The 23,522-nt window shown below is 37.5% G+C and overlaps 1 protein-coding gene across 6 annotated transcripts in view; it reads left to right on the forward strand.

The window, feature by feature from the left end:
- Positions 1 to 23,522, forward strand: part of Fgf13 (fibroblast growth factor 13) — a 539,487-nt gene that overhangs the window by 512,001 nt on the left and 3,964 nt on the right. The gene's annotated exons all lie outside the window — the stretch shown is intronic.

Here is a 23,522-nt window from a genome sequence, read left to right on the forward strand (position 1 = left end):
TACTGGGTTCATAGAATGAGTCTGTAATCATTCTTTCCCTGTCTGTTTAATGGAATACTCAAAGTATTCTATTACTCCTCAAAGGAGCATTCGTGTTAGTTCTTCTCTAAAGGTCTGCTAGAATTCAGCAGTGAACATCTAGTCCTGGACTTCTCTTTGTTGGGAGATTATGACTGTCTCTAGCTCATTGGTTATTACAAATCTGTACAGGTTATTTGTATCTTCTTGGTTCAGTTTTGGTTGGTCATATGTACTCACACTTTTCTTTAAAGAAAACTTGTTTGTTTTGACAGGTTCACAATTTTTTGCTCATTCAGAAAATTCCTTGGAAATTACTTGAGTGCAGAAAATGTATTTTTTTTTATCTTACAAAAAACATCTCTCCTTCATGAACACACATATTGTAATCCTGGTGAACTCTAACTGCTCAAGTTCACTAGTTGACTTTGTTTTACAATTGCCAAGTGGAAGCTTACTTCACTGCCTCCATCTTTCATGACTGATCCTTAGGAAAAGAAAAAGAAGGAAAGGAAATGAAAATAAAGGAAAGGAAAAGAGAAGAAAGAAACTAATTAGGCTTAATAAATATTTTCTTGTACATATTCATTATAAAAATCATAAGGAGCCAGGCGCTGGTGGCTCAGGAGGCAGAGATCAGGAGGATGGCAGTTCAAAGTTAGTCTGGGCAAATAGTTCGCAAGACCCTATCTCAAAAAACCAATCACAAAAAAATGTCTGGTGGAGTGGCTCAAGGTGTAGGCTCTGAGTTCAAACCCCAGTACTGCAAAAAAAGCAGAAAGAAATCACTGAAGCAAGATCTTCATTAGAAATTTCTGTTGTCCTATTACATAGTTGAGGAAGAAACAGAATCATCAAAGACCTACTTTAATGAAATACTTTACATTCTCACTTGTGATATCAGTGAAGTAATCCTATCAGGATCTGGTTGTTTTAACCAGCAAGCAGAAATCTGGAAAATAAACTGAATTTCTGTTGTTGCTACTAGAATAAACCTCCTTATAAATTGTGGTTTTCAGTACAAGATTTGTTTTCCTTAAGAATGTAGCCTTAGTGTTGAAGCAGAAAATTGAAATAACAAAAAGAAGGAAATGTAGTTCCAATATTACATATAATAACATTGGGTCAAGTTTTTAAATATCTTCAGATAGTTTATGCATACTTACATAGCTTTAAACAAAAACTAATACTGGCTCTTTATGGATAGAGGCAAATGCCCGTCCTTAACGTCTCATACTGGTATGAAGTCTGTAGTTGCTAGAGGTATATCTGTGTTTGTGGCTCTAATGAAATCATTGAAAAACATGGAATGATTGTTCTTGTAATAATAGTTGCAGTTGAATAGATACCTAATCTCTAAGTTAGAAGATTGAGTTTATTCATGCTAAATAAGACCCTAGAGGATGGAAATTAAAAATAAAGATTCAACTAAATCTTTTTATTTGTTTCCAAGAATCTAGTAGCACAGTACCTTGCTTACAGGCAATCAACAAATATATAACAATCAATTAGCTTTGTTTTCCTCAAATTGATTTCCTTAGGCTTCATTCAAGGACAGCAATATATGGAAGTCATTTTACCTATAATTGGGAATTGAGCTTAGGTTACACAGGGGTGAAGTCTGAAAACCATAATTTCTGAAAAGCTTCCATGTGAGTCATTAAATACAAGAGATTATTTCATTGAGTGCTACCAGTGCAGTTGAAGAAGTTAGACCTTAACAACGTCTGTAGCTGGCACTTAGTTCCTTTCTGTGGGCGGCATTTCCCTGACTAAGGTGCTTTACAATGTTCCCAAATTAGGATCTCCCAGCCCTCTCTGTTTTCCTGGACACTGTGCCTATTTCTAGGGTTCAAAAGAGTCTGTCTCACATTTGATTCACTGGTTAATAATTCCTACACAAAAGATGGAAAAGGAAGATGTGCCCAAACCACGCCCCATGACTTTGCTATTTTCCCCCACCAGCATTAAGTTAGTGACCTACTGGCATCTGCCAGAAAATTTGCTGTTAGACCAGTGTGCTTCTGGTGACTGGCAATGTGGAGCAGCTATTCCAAGTCTTACTATTGATTGGCTGTCATGAGAACCCCAAAGTGATCTACTCTGCTCCTCCGGCAACCTCAGTTGAGTTCCTTGTCAACCAAGGGATGGTGTGACAAGATGTTTCCTGTTCTCTGTTGCTCTAAGCTCTGAGGAGCTGCTGCAGCTACAGAAGGCCTTATTAGAGAACTTTCCAAGGCAACTTTACTATCCCCCCATAACACCTATGAGATTTACTAGTGATATTCCATCCAATTCCCTATGCCAATGTATGTAAAAAATATACACATTACTGATATACTGTAGGTGTTCAATGGTAACCATGTCAATGGTCATATACCCATTTAACAACTGATCCTCTCTAATGCCCCTCATGATAAAAATGGCTGTTACACCTGGGTGCTCTCAATGAACAGTAGCTCCTTCTCTGAATAAATAGCTCTCTGTTCCCAAAGTTCCCAGAGTGCCCTGCTATTTCTCCTTCAAGAGCTCTCATCTTGTCAAACAGTACTTGCATACTTCTCTCTCATTCTTTAACCAGACTATAAATTCTAAAAGGGCAGGAAATAGTTATGGTTTGTTCTCTCCTGTATACCTAATGCTTAGCACAGTGTCTGAATTTTTCATGCATGTAGTGGGTGTTCAGTGTTTATTGAATGAATGAATGGTTGAAGTGTTCTACTATCACAGGTTGAATGACCTGGCACAATGAGAGTGGTCCCCAAAGATGTACATTCTGCAAACCTTATACATGTACATTCCCCCAAACCATAGTGTTAATCAACATATGTGCTATGAATACATGCAAAGCATTAATACTGGTAATATGTTCTAAATGTTGATCTGTGTTGGATACAACATAATAATAACACATTGATATTAATTATAAACACTTTGCTTTAGAAATAATTATCCTTCTTGGGATGCTGAGGTTACATAGTGAGACTTCCTGGGTTACATAGTGAAATTCTGTATCAAAACAACAGCAAAAAATAATAATTATCCTTCACCATCATTATGCAACATCATTACAAATTGCTTAAAATCTGCTTAGGATAGCAGCCTCTAAAAGGCACTTCCCTTCTCAAGTAACTCACACCCACATATATCAAATCTGGCAACCCTTCCTTAGCACATCTTCAACCTCTAGCTTTTCATTTTTTCCACCTGTTATTAATTGTCCCATAAAATACACCTAATCTCAGCTTCTCTTGTTTTCCACTAACCAATTAGTAAAATTCTGACTAAATATGTTTCTTGTTCCTTTTTTCTCTATTCCTTCTACTGCTTTCTAGATAGCTTCCTATACTTTACACCCACCCTTCCATCCTTCCATCCCTCCAAACATTCATTACTTCAATAACCCACTTATTGCCCAATGCTTGCCAAATATAGCACCTACCTTGTCATCCAATGGAAGAAACATTGAACTGCTAATTACAATCAAGTGCCTACTCCAGCTCTCCTTCCTACTAATATCTGACCACTTCCAAATGAATCCTATCAGGCACAGGTTAGTATTCTGTCAGTATTTTAGAACAGCATATTAACAAAACAACAGGGAAAGCCTAGGAACTAGTCTATGTAAGAGAAGGAGGTGCTCTACAATGAAACACACTTTTGGAGTCCACTATCAGAATTTAAACTTTTGCAATTCATTGCCTGGCAACAGGAGAAACCTCATTCCTGAGAAGCTGGGAAAGAGCAGAGGAATGGAGGACCCTTACCCAGATGTTTAGAAAATACTGTTTAAATTCTTAAAGGTAGAGGATCTCAACCTATGCTCTGAGGCCAACCAATTAAGGACAGAAAGAAAAGTTGACTATACTAAAACAATGTTCTCAGAATTTTAGTACCTGCCTCTGCCCCATTTTGAGAACCAAAAGCCTAAATCTACCCTGCAGCAGATTTGATGCTGCCTGCAGGTGGTAATTGTTAGTCCTGCTTTGGGTTCTATGTGGGAATGATATGGTTCTGTTAGCAGCCATCACTATGTTAATATTCTTTTATTTTATTTTGGCTTAACATGTGTTAATTGTATATATTAATGGAATTGAGCATGATATTTCAATACATATATACAGCATACACTGATCAAATCCAGCCTCCCTTTATCCACTGTCCCACCTTAACCTGTAGTAATCACTAACTGACATACACTGTTCATTGGAATGTAAATTAGTACAGCCATTATGGAAAACAGTATGGACGTTCCTCAAAAACCTAAAATCAGATCTAACCATATGATTGAGCCTTCCCACTTCTGGGTATGTACCCAAAGGAAATATGCTAATATTTCAGGCACAAAGTAATCATGTTTTATATGACTGCAAATGTCCTAAAATATTGCCCTTCATTCCTAATTTGCAAACATCTGCATTAGAAAACTCAAGCCCTTATTATAAGCCTTGAAGCCTTTTATAGATTTTAATCTGCTTTATTCTCCCAACAACCCTGAAGAAAGTATGAAACACTATTATTTCCCCCATTTTAAATGATGAGGAAAATGAGATGCAGACGTTACATTGCTTTCCTAAAGTCACTCTGCCATATCTGGGTTCTAATTATTTCTCTGCCACTTACTGACTTTAAAACCTGTTCTCTTAACCAGTCTACAAATTGGCCTTAATATAGAACATAAAATGAAGAAGAAATGATTATAAAGTGTGAAAAGTCTGGGAAGCTATTTGCCATTAGCCTTTCATTAGGAACGTTTGAAGGGCATTCAGTTCTCCTTATCCTCTTTTCCTTTTCCAAGCGTGCCAAAATAAACAAGGCAAGACAGTTGCTTTAAGTGGGCATATCTTAAAAACCAGGTTCCATGAAAAGAACAACTATAGGGCCTGATGTGCTTGTTACCTTACTGTGATTATGAGTCCAGTGTCTAGTCTATTAATTTATATACAAAAGAGACTGTCTTTGCAAGGAATACAGCCAAACCTCCTCATCACATTTAGATCAGGGCTTTGAGCTTCTGCCTCTGGCTGAGCCATGCCAAGTATTTGGTTCCATGTGGCTCCTTCTGAATCTGCTTATCAGCAAGGCACATTGTCCTGGAATCCTGATGCACCCACTTACCTCACATAGTCGTGGCCACCAGTGAGTGAAATAATGGGACATTTTGCATCCAGTGCAATTGACTGAGTTAAATGTTTGGGTTTTTGTAAAGTATATTCATAATTTAATCCTGTTTTTCTGGTACTGGGAATCAAATCCTCCTGCATGTTATATAAACATGCAGTGTGTAGCACTGAGCTACACACACATCCAAAATCATTCTTTTTTTTCTTTCTCCTTCACTGTGATTCCTTTCAAATTATTCCCTTCTCTAAACATTATGATAATTGTGGTCCTGTGGCGATTTTTTTATTCTACAGTATTTAATTAGTAAGTCATGATATTTATCTTTTTTAACATCTCCTTTCTAAAAAAATATCCTGATCTTTGTTTTGGTAAACTAAACACAAAATGTGGTCTGTGGCAAAGAAATGAGCTATTAATCCTTCCACACTGTGTACATTCAGTCTGAGATGCCTGTGTCCTCCACAGAGCAATGTAGAGCAATTTGAGCCCAAGTGCCATCAGGTTTTGAGCCCTGTCCCATGAAAAACACATCAGAGTTAAGCACTAGATCCATGGCTAACCTCCTCCTGATAGTTTAATACTTTAATCTTTAACAATATCTTAATTAAATCATCAAAATTATGACATTTCTTTGGAAAGATATTTTCTTTTGTCCAATAAAATGAATGGACATTTCTAATATGTTGAGGAGAGCATTTCACTTTGGTTTATCATTGATACATGTCCCCGAAATCTACTAGTCTTGAGGATTTGATGCTTTCAACGATTAATTACCTGTTGACACAATTTTCAAAGGTATTCTCTTTAGTTTCTTCCTTTCATCTTGCTGTACCTTTTTTATGAATAGCTTTTCATGTTTAGCTCCAAAAACTATTAGTAAAGGTTTACTTTGTTTCTTTGGGTAGAGATTCTGGTGTGCAATTATAATGCAATTCAAAACCACAGTGAAAATTAAAGCCCTGATAACTCTACCTCAATAGGAGCCTAGATATTTTATGACAAATCTGATTATTTTTCAATTATTCACAGAGCTTAATAATCTGTAATAATTAGTTCTTTCAATCTACCAGACCACAAGGATTCATCCATCCTTTCATTCAGTAAAATTTTTTGGCACAAATTTAGAATGCCAGGCACTGTTCCAAATGCTGGAAAGAGCAATGAATAAAATAGATTCTTGTGCTTATGGAGCTTACTTTCTAGATGGATAAGCTAGACATTAGGCAAACAACTGCATACATAATTTACCATAGAGAAAATCAACATGGTTGGGAGAATAGTGAATGATGAGAGATATAGAGTGGTCAGGGAAAGCTGCTATGTTCAGGTAGCATTTGAAGGAGAGTGGGAAATAGTCAGGTAGATATGTGGAGGAAAAATATTCCAGGCAGAGATATCAGCAAGTTCAAAGGCCCTAAGATGGGAATATACTTAGTATGTTCAAGGAAAAGCTAGGAAGACAGTGCGACTTACATAAAGTGAAAATGGAGGCAAATATATGAGAGCAGAGAAATAAGTAGCAGTGGTCAAATCATATATGATCTTTCAGGCCAAGGCAAGAACTTGGCTTTGATTCTGAGATGGGAAGTTGTTGGGTAATGGAACAATATGTCCTTATGGTGTAAATCAGCACTTTACTACAGTTACGGCTTATATGTTGCTAATGGCCAACACACACAATCAGTTAGGGAATACTATCAAGGAGTCCACAAATACCTCACCATAGAGCCTCATTGACTTTGTTTTGTTCCTCAGCCACAGAATGTGGCATTGGTCTGTGGCTCACAGTGGAATTGGGAAAAAAGTATTATTCACTCAGGCCATTCCATCCATACTGCTAGGAGAAAAAAGAAGTGCATTCATTTAACTCAGCCATCAGCAAAGCAGGAAAACCAATTCCCACTGAAGTGAGTCAGGAGCATCTTCATAAACCGGTGTAAGCATATTATGCTTTAAATAATGGCGCCGTAGCCTCAAGGAAGTAAAACACCATCCTGAGCACCTATTATACTACTAGGCTGTGACACAGGCTTAGGGAAAATAGGGCCTATTATAGCTTATCAAAATACAGTAATCAACTGTGGCTAAACATTGAGTCTGTTTAGAAGAATATGGTTAATGCTGCTTTTAAAAAGCCCCACATAATCTGCAGCCATTCTCACACCTCCTGACTGGATGTCTTCCAGTGACTGCTAATTGCACACCCATCACTGTTTATTTTCATTGGAATAGTACAAATAGTTTGGTATTGGTACAGAAAGGTAAACATCTCAAATCTAACATCTTCCCATCTGTTTTGTCTATGTTTTTTTTCTAATTCTACAAAATTAGTAAAGTCCCTAACAACTGGCATAGCTTAAAAGGCTTTTCCCCAAAGCCATGAGGTTTGAATCGCTGTTAGTGTTTACACAAGGCTTCAGGCTGTTGTTTATGGCACCTTTCCCTTCACCATGGTTTTCAGCAAATACTCAGCAACATTCTTTCAGTAGGTCTGAATTACAGAAAGTATAACTTTGTCAACCTCAAAGTGTGTTGTCCTTTGGACAAATGCTGGGAAAGTATATGCTATTCCTGAAGTGCTAAGCACCATGATTGTCCAACTGTAGTTTAGGAAAATCAGTGCATGTGTTTGGCACTTAAGAAATCTTTATTGACTTAATAAGTAACAGCCTCATAAAATGGCATATAGGATAATCAGTCTTCATAAGTCAGCCAGAGATGATATATACATTTTACAAAACAACAGGCATTATATAAGGATGTTCAAAGAAGTTCTGACCCTCTAGACAGTTCTTTACACCAGATCCCTCTAGGGTCGAACCTTTATCTGTTTTACATAGAAAATAGTACAGACTAACTAAGATAATCTGAAAATGTTTTATTTGAATCGAACCAGTACACGTCTTCTCTCCTTCAATGAACAATTGACATTTCAGAGCCAATCAAAGAACAATTCTGTGCCTTCTTTCCCCAATGGTAAGCTTCAGAGCAAAGAGAAAATGGATCTGTGATGGAGCAGGTGGGGGAAGAACTGGATGTTGAACCTACATAACTCTCCCTTCTGAAGATATAACTTGGGTAGGAAACAAAATGGATGTACATCTGGTATACCAAATTTCCTTTACGATGGCTACCTTTCCTTCAACTGTGTTTTTTCTAGTTGGAAGACAGCATTTAATCAGTTCTGTCTGAAGCTGAGTGAGGGAGTTTAATTCTGAAGACTGTTCACCCTGAAGGGCTATATCCTTCTCTTCCTCCTGGGAAGAAGTGTTGCTTGCATCCTCCTAATGTTGAGGGATATAGTAGGCATCATCATATAGCAACCTCCTACATTTAGTATATCTGAGAGATTAAAACAAGACAAGCAACCCAACTGCTGATGTGATTCATGAATAGATGATGCAACTTACAACGACTTGGTGGTATGATTCATTATACATCAGTCATGTACACTTAAAAGAACCTTTAAATGGAATCAATGTGAGTCTTAAGGTCAAGTGTAGTGATTCATCCCTGTAATCCCAGCACTCAGGAGGTTGTGGCAGGAGGATCAGGAGTTCAAGGCCAGCCTAAGCAACATATTGAGACCCTGTGTCCAAAAAATGTGAGCCGGGGCTGGCAGATTGGCTCAAGCGGTAAGAGTGCCTGCCTAGCAAACATGAGGCCCTGAGTTCACACCTCAGTACCAAAACAGGGTAGAAAAAAAAACCCCAAAAAATGTAAGCCACAGAGGACCAAAAATCGTATGTTCTCCCTCATATGCGGACATTAGATCAAGGGTAAACACAACAAGGGGATTGGACTTTGATCACATGATAAAAGTGAGAGCACACAAGGAAGGGGTGAGGATAGCTAAGACACCCAAAAAACTAGATAGCATTTGTTGCCCTTAACGCAGAGAAACTAATACAGAAACTTTAAAGCAACAGAGGCCAATAGGAGAAGGGGACCAGGAACTAGAGAAAAGGTTAGTTCAAGAAGAATTAATTTAGAAGGTAACACATATGCACAGGAAATCAATGCAAGTCAACTCCCTGCATAGTTATCCTTATCTCAACTAGCAAAAACTCTTGGTCCTTCTTATTATTGTTTATACTCTCTCTACAACAAAATTAGAGATAAGGGCAAAATAGTTTCTGCCTGGTAGTGAGGGGGGAGTGGGGGAGAGGAAGGGGGCGAGGGGTAAGGGAGGGGGCAGGGGGAAGGGAGGAGAAATGACCCAAATATTGTATGCACATATGAATAAAAGAAATAATAAAAAATGTGAGCCAGAAGACTAAATATAAATATATTGTGAGTATTTAAAGTTTTGGTCCCCCATATTATCTTTAAGGTAATATACACAGCATATTTGCCAGTATAGATTTTTCATCACCAGCCATCTGGTAAAAATTAGTATGAGATAAATAATTTAGCTTCCTTCTCTTCAGATACAATCTCATTACCTTCTTCTTGATGCTGTGAAAAGTCTTCAGAAATAATCAATTGTAAAGTGCTTTTGCATTCTAGCTAAAGCTGAGCCTGGAGGCTTCTGACATGCTGATGTTTGACTCTTTTTCTCTGTGCACTGTGAATAGAAGAGGTGCCGATTATTACCAAACAGCCTCCAAAGAATTGTATGCCTGGTGGCAGCCCCTCCACAAACTAAACCATAGCATGGGGAGCTATGACACGAGACAGCTTGGATGTTCAAGAAATGCAAGTCATTTCCCAGGGCTAAAAAATGATAATGTATAGCATAAGAAAGAAATTTAGGCATGATTAGTTATATAGTCCTTGTGAGCCAATGAGTCTGTAACCACAGTGACTATTGTAGGCTCTAAAGCACAGTAATTAGTTTATAGGAGATATTTTTCCAATCATAAGAGAAAAAGATCTCTGCTCCTTTTTGTCCTGGCCTTATTTCTCCATTCTGGCTTGAGATGAAGACTCTTATGCTGGAGTTGTAGGAGAGCAAGTGCCAAATTGCAGAGGGCCTTGAATGCCAGACCAGGGAGTTTGAATTTTATCCTGTAGGTAACAGGGAGACATTAAAAGATTTTGAACAGGAGGAATGTACAAAAAAATAGGACTTGATTTGGATGCATACTTAGTATAAAAGTGCAATGCTAAGATATATTAAGGGAGTGTTACGGTTCTGTTCGCAGCATGAATATAAGTGGAGGATACATCTCCACTAGCTGTCTAGTTCAGCTTTTATAGCATACAGATTTTCAGAGCCAGCTATAAGAGCCCTATGGAAAAATAACAAAGTAAGAACTGATCATGTGAATGTAATTATAAAGACAGGGACTTTGGGTGATCACAGGTGATGAGTAAGATAGAAAAATAATCATTTTAAAGGGTAATATAGAATTATTTATTTTGTTTGTGTTCTTTGAGACTTCTATGGTATATAATTACCTTAAGTTTTAAGTGCTCCCTGTAGGGATAATTTATGCATTTTGCATTTGCATGCAAATGCTTTAACAGTCTACAGTGCTGAAAATTATTTCAAAATGGTAATAGTTGAACTAAAGCTTATGAAGTATTAATCATCTCTGAATATTTTCATAGCCTATATTATATTGCTTCATTGTGTTTTAAGGTATAATGACACCTAGGTAGGAAATGTTTGAAAATTTAATTTGCATATTTTGATAAAGAACTATAACTTGCCTATTTTAAAACTTCATGTCGGTAAACCCTCTTTGAAAAATAGTAATATAAGATGGCCATGGTGGCTCAAGCCAGTAATCCTAGCTACTCAGAAGGCAGAGATGGGGAACATGACAGTCCAAAGCCTGCTCAAGCAAAAAGTTCGCAAGATCCCATCTCAACCAATAAAAATATGGGCATGGTGGTTCACGCCTGTCATCCCAACTATACAGGAAGTGTAAATAGGGGGGAATCATGGTCCAGCCTGGGCATAAAATGAGACCCTATTTCAAAAATAATTAAAGACAAAGAGCTGGAGGCTTGGCTCAAGTAGTAGGGCACCTGCTTAGCAAGTGCAAGGCCCTTTGTTCAAACCTCAGAATCACCAAAAAAAAATTGTAATATAAAATGTTGCAGTATTTCAAGAAATACAGAGCAAAACAAATGTAATTTAAACTAAGTTACTAGAAGCTCATTTATTAATTATAGCCATACACTTGGCCTAAACAGTCCTGTAAAGCACGCAATTTTGGAATTCAGGCATCATTGCCATGATTTCTACATAACCACAATGTAACAATAGACAGTAGCATCACAGGTGATGTCAGTTTGTTCTTGAGAGCTGTCATCTTGCTTACTGCAACACAGTTACACATCTAAGCCTTATATGTCCCTTGGGAAAATGTGAATCATTCTGATAGTAACATGAACATGCCTATGTCAAAGTGTACTGTTTTAATTAACTTTTCACCAACGCCTTAGTTCTTCAAAAGACCTGGATTTCCTTTTTGCTTCAGAATATCTCCCAGAAGACTTAGGGCTACTTGTGTATCTGGTTCCTTCATACATACTAACTTTCCTAGACAACGTAACCTGCCTAGGGGAGCCTCTCAGATTTTCCCCTGGGCTCGGAGTACACCTGATATTTGGAACATGAAGCAGAGGAAACATTTTGCCCAACAGAGGGGAGATGACTTATTTTCCCACTTTCCCCATTAAACTTTGGGGGGGGGATTTCTCGTAGGCTCTCAGGATTATGCACTTGGGAGAAGCAAATCACAATTTTTTTCTCTCTGTATTTTCATTCTGTTCTTTTCTTACATTTCTGTTTCTCTGTATGTCCCTCATATATGCACATGCAGACAAATGCATGCATGAGTTTGACTAGATTAATTTAGATTTCTCCTTTTATCTGTTACCTTCATCTTCACCTAAACAGGCTGGAAGCCTAGTTTCAATAAACGTGCTGTGGAGTCACTCCTTAAAAACTTCTAAGACGGAGATAAATCACTGCAGAGATAAAAACATGAGCCAACATACAGTTGTGAACATTTTACAAAAGAAGAATGGTGGCATGATTTAGGAGAAGTGGACAGATAAATGCAAACCTGCTGTCTGTTGTGGTAGAGAAAGAAGTGGCCAGGAGAACAGGTGTCTGCTTTGACTTCTGTTCTGTGTTAACACTGTTCCTTCTCTCTGGGACCAAGGATCAGTTAGAACTACCAGATCCAGGTCTTGCAGCCCAGGAAGTATCTTCAAGTTCAGCTTGCTTTGCAATAAGGGTCTGTCACAGGTCAGCACCAGCTGCCATCAACAGATTCAAGCTTCCTCTAGAAGGAGCTGCTTCCCTGCTCTGAATTCGTTCTCCAGCAAAATGTTAAGGCTAGGTTCAAGTGTATTAGCCTCTCTGGTTCCATTTCTTCAACATTAAAACACTTCAGAGAACAATTTTACAGAATTATCTACCAAAATGCATAATAATGGTTACCTTTATTATAATCATCCTTATTACACTGTCCTTTTCTTGTCACTAAAATGCCATAACTGTTCAAGCAGTTGTAGGAAACCTTAAAAGTAGGCAGTGCTTCAACATAAGGTACTATTAGATTTTTCATTACTGTTTTAATTAGTAGCCTACATTATGAAAGTAGAGTAGTAAAGCAGTGGTTTTAAACAAAAGCAGTAAGATAATAATGTACTTTTGTGGCATAGTAATTAAAATGAAACACATTTCGCCCCTTCATACTGGATTATTTCCGAAATCCCTTTAATATTGTGTGTGCTCACTGACACACATTATAGTAATTCTAGTTTTAGTGTCTTAGGATATTTTAAGGTCTAAATCCAAAGCTTGTATATTGTTACCTTGAAAAGGAATTGCAACTGAAAGCAATTCTCACACATGCAACTAATGTGTAACATTAATCCTCACAGCAATGGCAAAGTGCTCCTCTGTTCCATTTGTCTTCATTGATAATCACTAATTTTTGTATCAGTTTCATGTTGGGGACTGGATTGAGAGGATATATATTGTTTTATATGTATGCCCTGTGAACTGAAAGTTAAGGCAGTAAAAGGAAAGTGGTAGTCACTGAGCACTGGCACACGTGAGGACCACTTTGCATGCCTTTCCTATCCTCCCTATGAGACACACAATGCTGTTCCCGTCTTGCAGATGGTGGATCAGAGCACATGCAAACTTTCCAAAGTCAGAAAGCTGGAAAGTGAAAGAGGGCAATTTTAAATAGAGCTCTTTGGAGTTTAATGGGGGCAGGACACACAACAGGAGGGAGAACTGAAACCAGCAAATATAAGAATCATGTTTAGAAAGGATTTGACATTGAAATTATTGTCTACATAGTAACTGCTATCTGGGTGAAACAGTGTACTTGCAAGTGACTTGATAACAAAATGGTTTGTTAAGGGCTTCTTTCTTCTGCTTTTTTTCACCTGTGAGTTTGGGAAACTTCTCCCTCAGGGTAGAGTGACATAGATCCAGACTGAAATCAGTATAGAGAGGAGCTATGAAGATTAAATCAGGTAACTATGTGCATAAACTGGGATGCCACAGTGCCTGGCACATAGTAGGCTCTCAGAAAGTAGTTGTTTAGAATGAGCTCTTTCATCAGTCTTTAATGAATTGACTTTGTCCATTCAGACTCCTGGTAAGGGCTAGCCACAAGCATCCTCTCATTTAGTTCCTTTCAAGGGACAGACAACAGTAGAAGCACACCGTCTTTGCAGAAAAATTCCTCTTGTTCCCAGTTCCCATTGTCAGAAGTAATTTGCAGATGTGATGTGATGCAGTGGTTCAATAGCTCTCTGTGACACCGTACTCATCTTGCTTTATAGACCAGGCCTTTGTGCCTTAACCTTCAATACCAGGCTCTATGCTTTGCAGTGGAAAACATGCACTAGTGACTTCCATTTGAGCAGTCAGCTGCTCTTGTTTAGCGTTGCTTTCCTACCTGTGCAAGACAAACGATAAGAAGACTCCTTTGAAAGGCTTTGAAGAAGCAGGCTCCTGGTTAATGTAGGTTATACTCTTCTGTAGAGATAGCCCTATCAAATTTAACACAACCCTTACCATCACAAATCAAAATTATGATCCTCATAGTGTCCTGAAGTACTAGAACATCCTCTGCACCCACCCGGGTATGATTTTAGTTTTAAAAGGCTGCCTGCTTTGCCTGAGCTTTTCAGTTGATCTAGGAGGAATGAACCTTTCTCCTTTGCCTGACAGTTGGTTGGAGCTCTGGGAAAAAAATTCAGAGCTCCTTGCTTTTAATTTTCCATGAGGTGCTTGCAACAGCGATTTTATTTATTTATTTATTTATTTTGATGATTTGCAATGGTCTTTATTTTTCAAGGTTACAGAGACTTAAATCTAAACTCAAAGCAAACAAACCAATTAAGCTACTCATCTTTTGAGACTCTTGGAATTTTCAAGTACATATGAACACTGGTACTGCTCCTGTGATCTATGAAAAACAAATGAAATAAAATGGAAACTTCATTGCACAATTCACTTTTCACAGATCCAAAAAGAACATATTAGCCTCATTTGGCATATTTTTCACATCATTATTTTGACTAATCCATGTGTTTATTTTTTTTTCATTTTTCTTTTATTATTCATATGTGCGTACAAGGCTTGGTTCATTTCTCCCCCCTGCCCCCACCCCCTCCCTTACCACCCACTCCGCCCCCTCCCTCTCCCCCGCCAATACCCAGTAGAAACTATTTTGCCCTTATTTCTAATTTTGTTGTAGAGAGAGTATAAGCAATAATAGGAAGGAACAAGGGTTTTTGCTGGTTGAGATAAGGATAGCTATACAGGGCATTGACTCACATTGATTTCCTGTGCGTGTGTGTTACCTTCTAGGTTAATTCTTTTTGATCTAACCTTTTCTCTAGTACCTGTTCCCCTTTTCCTATTGGCCTCAGTTGTTTTAAGGTATCTGCTTTAGTTTCTCTGCGTTAAGGGCAACAAATGCTAGCTAGTTTTTTAGGTGTCTTATCTATCCTCACCCCTCCCTTGTGTGCTCTCGCTTTTATCATGATACAACCTACTAAACTTGTTCTCCTGCTGACTACAAGTCCTTAAGAACTTTCTCTTGCGGATGGATTTAGATCACTCTCACAAGTTATTACAGAAAGAAGTACTGTCACAAATTAGAAGATATCTTAGTAACCAAACGTTCATCCAATGAATGGGCACACATTAATTCAAGTAAACCACTAAAAGACAAGGTTTGTTTTTAGAAATCATTTCTTTTTTTTTTTTGGCAGCACTAGGGTTTGAACTCAGGACTTCATGTCAATTTCTTCTTTTCTATTGCTCATTTTACATTGGATTATCTTGTTTTCGATATTGAGTTTTTGGAGCTCCTTCTATATTCTGACCCTTGTCAGATGTATGGTTTGAGTACATTTTCTCCCCATCTGTAGGTTTCTCTTCACTCTGATAACTCTTTCCTTTGCTGTGCAGTAGCTTTTTAGCTTGATGGAATTCCATTTGTCCATTTTTTATTTTCTTTCCAGTGCTTTAGGGGTCTTGACCCATAAATCCTTGCCCGTTCCCGTGTCCTGAAGCATTTCCTATGTTTTCTGCTAATAGTTTCATAGTTTCATGCTTCTCATTTAAGTATTTAACCCATTTCCAGTTATTTTTGCAACTCGTAAGAGAAGGAATCTAGTTTCATTCTTCTGTATATGCATACCCAATTTTCCTAGCACTACTTATTGAAAAAGCTGCCTTTCTCCAATGTGTGTTCTTATCACCATTGTTGAAAATCAATTGGCTGTGGATGTGAGAGTTTACTTCAAAGGTTTCTATTCTGTTCCATGTTTTTATGCCAATTCCATGTTGTTTTGGTTACTACAGATTTGTAGCATATTTTGAAGTTAGGGAGTTCAACACCTCTTGCTTTGTTCTTTTTTTCTCAGGATTACTTTGGATATTTGGAGGGGCGGATGAGTTTATAGCTCCATACAATATTTAGATTTGGGTTTTTTTTCTAGTTCTATAAGAACTAGAAAATTGATGCAGATTGCATTGAGTCTGAGATAATTTTGGGTAGTGTGGACATTTTAACCATACTGATTCTTTGAATTTATGAATGTGGGATATATTTCCATTTTGGTCTTGGGTGGGTCTCTGATTTCGTTCATCAGTGCTTTCTAATTGTAATTGTAGATATCGTCCACTTCTTTGGTTAAATTTATTCTCAGGTACTTTAATTTTTCATAACTATCATAAATGGGTTTGCTTTCTTGATTTCTTTTTCAGATAATTCACAATTAGTGAATACAATGCTACCAATTTCTGTGTGTTGATTTCAAATCCTATATTCATTCTACTTTGCTACATTCGTGTATTAGTTCTAACAGGGTTTTTTGGTGGAAAGTTACTTACATTTCACTCTGTATTTGTTGACCAGCTTGGAGATGAATGTGGCCTTTGGATCATATAATTTTTGAATTGTGACAATAATGACCCCTTTTAGCTTCTATAAGGAATATATTGCTTTTCTTTAGTCTCCCTTTTTTCTAGCTTATTTCAGTGTGTTTTTAAAAACAGACTGCTTTTTAAAATTTGATAGCTCAAACAATCCAGTGTATGACACTGCTTTATGTAAGCATATGAAAGTCTAGAACAATCCAGTATGGGGGTTTAAACAAACTCTGAGGCTAACTTATAATTCTCCTTTCAAACAGAATTGATTGACAGACCCCTTAATATTATTCTAGTTTTTGTTTGTGAAGAACTGGGAAAAAGCAATAATGTGTAAGCATATTTTTGGGATCAGCATAAGGCAAAATGCCTTATGAAATATCTTAGAATACAAAAATGCTACCAAGGAATTTCACTATAACCGTATGAGGAAAAGTAGCCCATATGCACATTGTTAATCATAATTTGCATTTCCTTTTAGATGCCTGCTACTTACCATGTGTACTTTTAGTCATTGTGTGGCATGGTATTTCCTGAAGCCTATTTTCAATACCTCACTTCCTTAGTGCTGCAGCTTACAGCACTGTAGACTTTTCAGCCTCCTGCAAACCAAAATGAAAAATGAAAGGATACAAAACAGGTTTCTGGGAAACAAGCTTGGAGGAGAACACTAAACAAAGTGTAATTTAGGTGCAGTCCTAATTTTTGGCAGAATTTATAGTCTTCCACGTTAATAAAACACATATAGGCAGACCTTTTCCTTGCCACTTGGTTCCATAGTTAAAAAGAACCTTGAAAGCAAAAGAGAATTTATTTTGCCCTGGTTTTCTGGACATGTATTATCGGAAGTAATCCCACATTTCATGTTTATGGAGCTTTACAGTTTTCAAAGCTTCTTTCATATATATCATCTCATAGGAGCCTTGTATAAGAACCCAATAAGGTCAGCAGGACTAGAATTTTTTTCACTGTTAAAAAAACCAGGCCATTAGAATATAGTTGAAATGTTTAACTGGAGACCCAAAAACCAAGAATATAAGTTTTGTGCCTATTTCTTTCTTACCAGGATATCTATTCTTGCTTGCAGCTTAAGCACTGTCTTATCTTTGTTATTCTCTCATTTTTTATCATTTAAGCATTTTTATGATTATATTATTGCTGTACTGGGGGTATATTGTAACATTTACAGAAGGTCTTGCAGGGTATCATAGTTGAATTCACTCCCTCCATCGTTCTCCTTTATCTCCCCTCCCCCATTCCTGGAGTAGTTTCAATGTGTTATTGTTCTCTCCCTTCCTTCTTCTTCCCCTCCTTCCTCTAACTTCCCTTCTTTCTTCTCTTCAGTTCCATCTTTTTATAATTGAATTTATCTGTAAACCACTTTTCTCCTTTTTTGTTTTTATTCTTTTTTTTAATTTTTTTATTATTTTATTATTCATATGTGCATACAAGGCTTGGGTCATTTCTCCCCCCTGCCCCCACCCCCTCCCTTACCACCCACTCTGCCCGCCCCCTCCCTCTCCCCCCCACCCCCTCAATACCCAGCAGAAACTATTTTGCCCTTATTTCTAATTTTGTTGTAGAGAGAGTATAAGCAATAATAGGAAGGAACAAGGGTTTTTGCTGGTTGAGAAAAGGATAGCTATACAGGGAGTTGACTCACATTAATTTCCTGTGCGTGTGTGTTACCTTCTAGGTTAATTCTTTTTGATCTAACCTTTTCTCTAGTTCCTGGTCCCCTTTTCCTATTGGCCTCTGTTGCTTTTAAGGTACCTGCTTTAGTTTCTCTGCATTAAGTGCAACAAATGCTAGCTAATTTTTTATTACTTAGTCTTTCTGCCCTGAGAGGCAAATTCTGACCTGTGTTTCTCTCCTTTTGAAAAGCCCTCTATTTATTTGGTAGATGTACTGCCATATTTAACCACTTTTTTGGATTTTTACAAAGGAGCTTCCAGGTTCTCTTCATATTATATCCTATTTTACATTCATTTCATCACATGCGTATTGATCATGTACTAAACGCCAGACCTTATACCAGGAGCTGCTCTCAAGTATCTCATAGCCAGTGGATATTTGGATAAACAAATGATACTCTCTTTATCATGAATAAATAATTTTGCTCAGCTATAGTGCACAGGTGAGTATAAATTCCTTCTTCTCCAATCTCTTCCATCCTATGCTTTGAACTCAGTAATAATGAAGTTCATTCACATCAAATATGCCCTGGGAGAGAACATCAAAGCCCTGGATATAGTAATTAGTCCTGGATTTAAGATCACTGGTGGAGAAGAAGCCTATCTAGAGAATGTCGGAAGTTACATTGTTACCCCTATGGGTACAATTTATATTTCAAATTTCCATGTATTTATTTTTTAAAAGAGTTGAAAATCTGATTTTAATCTGCATGTGATTTCAATAGTCTGGGGAATAATTGATGCACACAAGTCAGACCTGCTTAAATAACCTCTTCACTATAAATCTAGAAAATTAATTATCATCAGAACAGGACTCAGAATTAGAAAACTGACCCTTGCTTGGTGGTTATTGCTAAGTTAATTGAATGGGCCACTGAAACGTCTGGAAGAGAGAAGAGAAAGAGAGGGGACGTGGGAGCTTTGAAGGGAAGGGAGATTAGTTGAAATGTTTATAGAACCTGTTGAAAAGAGGAAATCGTGTTTCTAGGTTTATTATCAAGTCTTCTTCAAATGTTTGCTCATCCATCTTTAAACTGTTTTTGTTTTTCTGAGTTCTGTGTTTATGTGCATAAAACAAGATATATTAAGAAACATTAATCTATGCCTGGATGTATGCCCTTGGCATAGCATACACATATGTAAAAAGTGATAGTGTGTAATGCTGTTATCACAGGCTTTTTTCCACAGTCTTAGTGTTGCCATGTTGTGGATAGATAACTTCAGTGAACTCTTTTGCTCTCTCTAGACTCAAGGGAATCAGTGCAGCCCATTTAAAAATATTTCTTTTGGGAGAAATGTGCTAAAAGGAAACATTTGTCATCTACACGGCAGTCCTCAAAGCTTCCCATCCTGCTGAGATATGGACTCAAATGAAACACTAACATCCTAGCAATGGTATCATAGCTGAAAATACAGCAGCAGGAAAAAAGATGAAAAGGCCTTTATTAAGGCCTGTCTTTGCCAAATTACTTATTTTAATCAGAAGATATTTAGTCTTGCCATGTGTATTTTAGTATTTGAGATGTATTTAAAGCACCAAGGTGACATAAATGGTATTCAGAAATATTTAAGCTCACTTCTTTTGATTATGGTTTCTGACGGTATAGGTACATTTCCAATTGCATGATCTTTGCTGGGTTCCCTTCAGAGAAACTACCAACACAGCCTGCACACACTGCTTTTAACCCTGCTCCAGTTTCACCAGGCACAGAAATACTGCATTCTCTCTAGTGTTTGCCCTCCATGCCTGGTGCAACACAAGCCACTATTGCTTCTCCACACTGTAACAGAGTTTAGAAGTTTAGCTAATCTCAAACCTTTGTACTGGGGTAAAGATGTTTCTGGCACACCACTGGACCTTGGGGTTATTTGTATGTGCATCTAAAGCCTTCTTCACTTGCCCCTGAAGTCTGGGTGGAGATCTAATCTGCCCAAATAGGGCTGTGGACAGATAGCATTTATGGCTGTAATAATTCCCAGATATGGTCTATGAATGTGTTCTATTGATGTACTAAGGTTCTAACGTGCTTTCTTCTTTTCAATGACATTTCAGTCTCCAAAGAATTATTTTGCCTTTAACAGTTCAAGTAAATTAGCAAAAGTAGTGTTGATTATACTCCTGGATCCACATATTCTGTAAATGTAGATTCCTCATCCTTTACTCAATATGATCACTATTGCTAGCTGATATGGATTCTGTAGAGAAAAGATTCAATATTCACTGAGAAGAAACAAACCATGAACTTTAAAGGGAGTAAAATAGAGATCATGCAGAGGAAAGATATTTAAAGACAGATTGATTTTTTTCATGAGCTGAAAAGATGGTGTTTCTCTGATAAAATATAGGTAAGCAAAAGAGGTAAACAACTTTCAAGAGAAATCAATGCATAAAAGGTTTCAAGATATAAAGTACTTTTTATTTTGTACTCATGCCAAACAATTTCCTTGTGCCTATACAGAGAATATGTGATCTTTAAAACTCATTTATTCATTCTAATAGCAGATTTTTATCTAGTACCTATTAAATCCATAACACAGTGATTGCTGCCTTCATTCAGTGCCTCCCATGTGTTAAGACCACTATGTACCTTGTTCCAGAGCACTACCCAGCAAAAATCTCCAAGTCAATCAAAGTGGATTTGTTCCTTGGCATATGTCTTCCTGGTGTCCTTGCAATAGGGCTTTCCTGGCTAGAGTCAAATCCAATTTCTGTTACTTATATGAATCACTGTAAGACAAAGAGATACGACCTCAACCTGCTTTCTTTTGGTGGACTGTTTTGTGCTGGATGGGATGCTCACATTTCTCCACATTTGATAAAAAATCAATCCTCTTCTGCCTACTCATTCTAACACTGGGTAAAATGACAGTGTCACACAGAGAACAGAACACTCCTTCAGTTGCTTCAACATTTTTTTTGGCTTCATTTTCCTCTTTCTCACTTTCTACTAAGCTTTTGAGTCCAAATTTAGTGGGAATGACTAAGAAATTGCCAGGATGTGTCAGAGCATTCAGTTCATTGAGTCCTTCTTTGCCATTTTCCAATAGTTGTAACAATTGTGAAGTTTCCTGCTTAATATTGTAGATGCCATGTTGTTCTTAACAGATATTCAATCACCCATGCAGGATCTGTCCGTGCAATGTCAGCCTCCTATAGACAACTGATTTTATTTTATGGTATTAAGGAAATTCCCTGCAGAGTTTTCACTAGTTGGTACTTCTGTGTTATGGAATTTCCAATATTTAAATGTGAATCTCTGATATTAAAATTATACCAACAGTAATAAGTGCTCCAACAATTGAGCAGTCTGCTATGAGCTAGGCAGTATGAACTATCATTTTTTAGGGAGAAAGGGAGATTGGGAAACAAGGAAGACAAGTCCCTGGACTGGGTAGAGCTAATAATACTTGCATTTAGGTCACAGGGCCATGCTAGTGATATACATAGGCTTCTGGGAGCACGGATACAGGTATGATCATTCTGATTGGGAAATACCAAGTATGAGTTCAGAAGCCGTCATATTTGAGATTGGACTTGAAGGATTAGAAGAAAAACAGTAGCTAGAGAAACAGAAGAATGCCATTCTAAACACAGGAAATGAATGGCATCTGGGAAAGCACTTATGGTTCTGTGGTTGGGGATGTCACTAGAAAGCATGGTAGTGACTGAATCCTGGAGGATTTTTAAATGCCATTTCTAGTCATTTATTGTTTTTACTATTGGCAAGATGACATCAGCAAAAGTTCTCAAGGAATGGAGTTTTGCTTTAGGAAGGCACATCTTCTGACAGAGGAAGAAAGACCAAGGAAGAGATTTTTACAACAGTCCAGTGAAGAGTTAATAAGGGCATAAGCAACAGTAGTGGCAAAGAGAATGGAAGGTGAAGGTCATGGATCTTGAATTAGAGAGCATGTGAATGAATGTAAAGGTCCTCAGAGGTTTTAAGTTGTGAGCTACTGTCAGCGTGCTGGACTCTAATTACTGACAGAGTGTATGTAGAAAAAGTAGATGGTAGAGTAAGTGTGACTGGGCTTCAAGTATTATTCTTCCTTCTTTTTCTGTATTGAATTCTGCTCATCTTTTGAGGTTCAACTGAAATGACAGCCTCTCTGAAAGCCCCCCTAGTCCTCTAGTCAGAATTAAGTCTTATTTCTTCTGTTCTCATACAACACCCCTTTCTTGCCTCCCTTTCTCTGCTTATTAGGTAACATCTCTGTTCAGGTCATTTGGATACATCCCCGACTCCCTCAATACATAGTAGGTTGTCTGAGAGCACATATTATTTACCAGTGAGTTTTTCAGCCCCTCCCAAGTACATGCATCACTAAAATGTGTATGAAATGAACAAATGAATGCTACTGTCATACATGACGTTCAAGGCAGCACTTTCTGGGAACCTGCCTTAGAATACACAGTGATCCCCAACTCACCATTCTGTGGTGAGCCATACATTGTTCATGCGGCTACATTGTATTACCCACTTTGGTCTTATGTATTACTCACCAGATTTAGTTTCCAATGCTTTCTATCTCTTTCCAAAAGTAAAATCCACTCTACAGGGATGATTTTTTTTCCAAATGATGATTCAGTTCACAAAGAATTCCATCCAGCAACATTTATGCAGTTACCTTCAGCACCAGAGGAAATGTGGAGATTTTAGCCACATTTCTTTGTAGACATACTTTGGCTTTGCTTATGTCAAGAAATCCTACAAAGTGTTTTCACAACCTATAAATAGAACTCTTTAAGTTCTTATCATGTGACGGTTGCCCTAGAAGTACAGTTTCTTTCTGAGAAGGTTGAATTTGTGTGACTCCTAGGAAAATCCATCAAGTGTTCACTTAGGCTGAACAACCCCAAGGATACTCCAACCCATGCACTCTAGAGGCCAAATGGGGGAATCAGTCAGATTAGTGCATGAAGTAGAGATTCCAAGAAAAGGGGAAAGAAAACTTCTTGGGTGCTTAACTGTCAGAGAAAAGCTGAGGAAAGTAAGGACCATGGAGAAACTGTTTCAAAAAGATTGGTAGCCAAGAAAACTTACAATACAAGAAAACTTCAAAACTTTTTGGTAATATTTTCAATAGGTTTTCCTGATAAAATCTCAGCAAATTACCAAAACTTTGATGGCATCATTGTTTGTCTCTGCACATTAGTCGGTTACCATTTTCTTCATTATCTTCCACTCTAAGTGGACACTTTGCTACTCTATAGATTACTTACAGATTAAATCTGCTATTTATTTTATTTGACTTACAACTGGTTGTCTTTAATGACTGTTCAACAAGCTAAAAAAAAGACTGTAGGTTAT

This window comes from Castor canadensis, chromosome X (assembly GCF_047511655.1).
Source record: "Castor canadensis chromosome X, mCasCan1.hap1v2, whole genome shotgun sequence".
Classification (NCBI taxonomy): domain Eukaryota; kingdom Metazoa; phylum Chordata; class Mammalia; order Rodentia; family Castoridae; genus Castor; species Castor canadensis.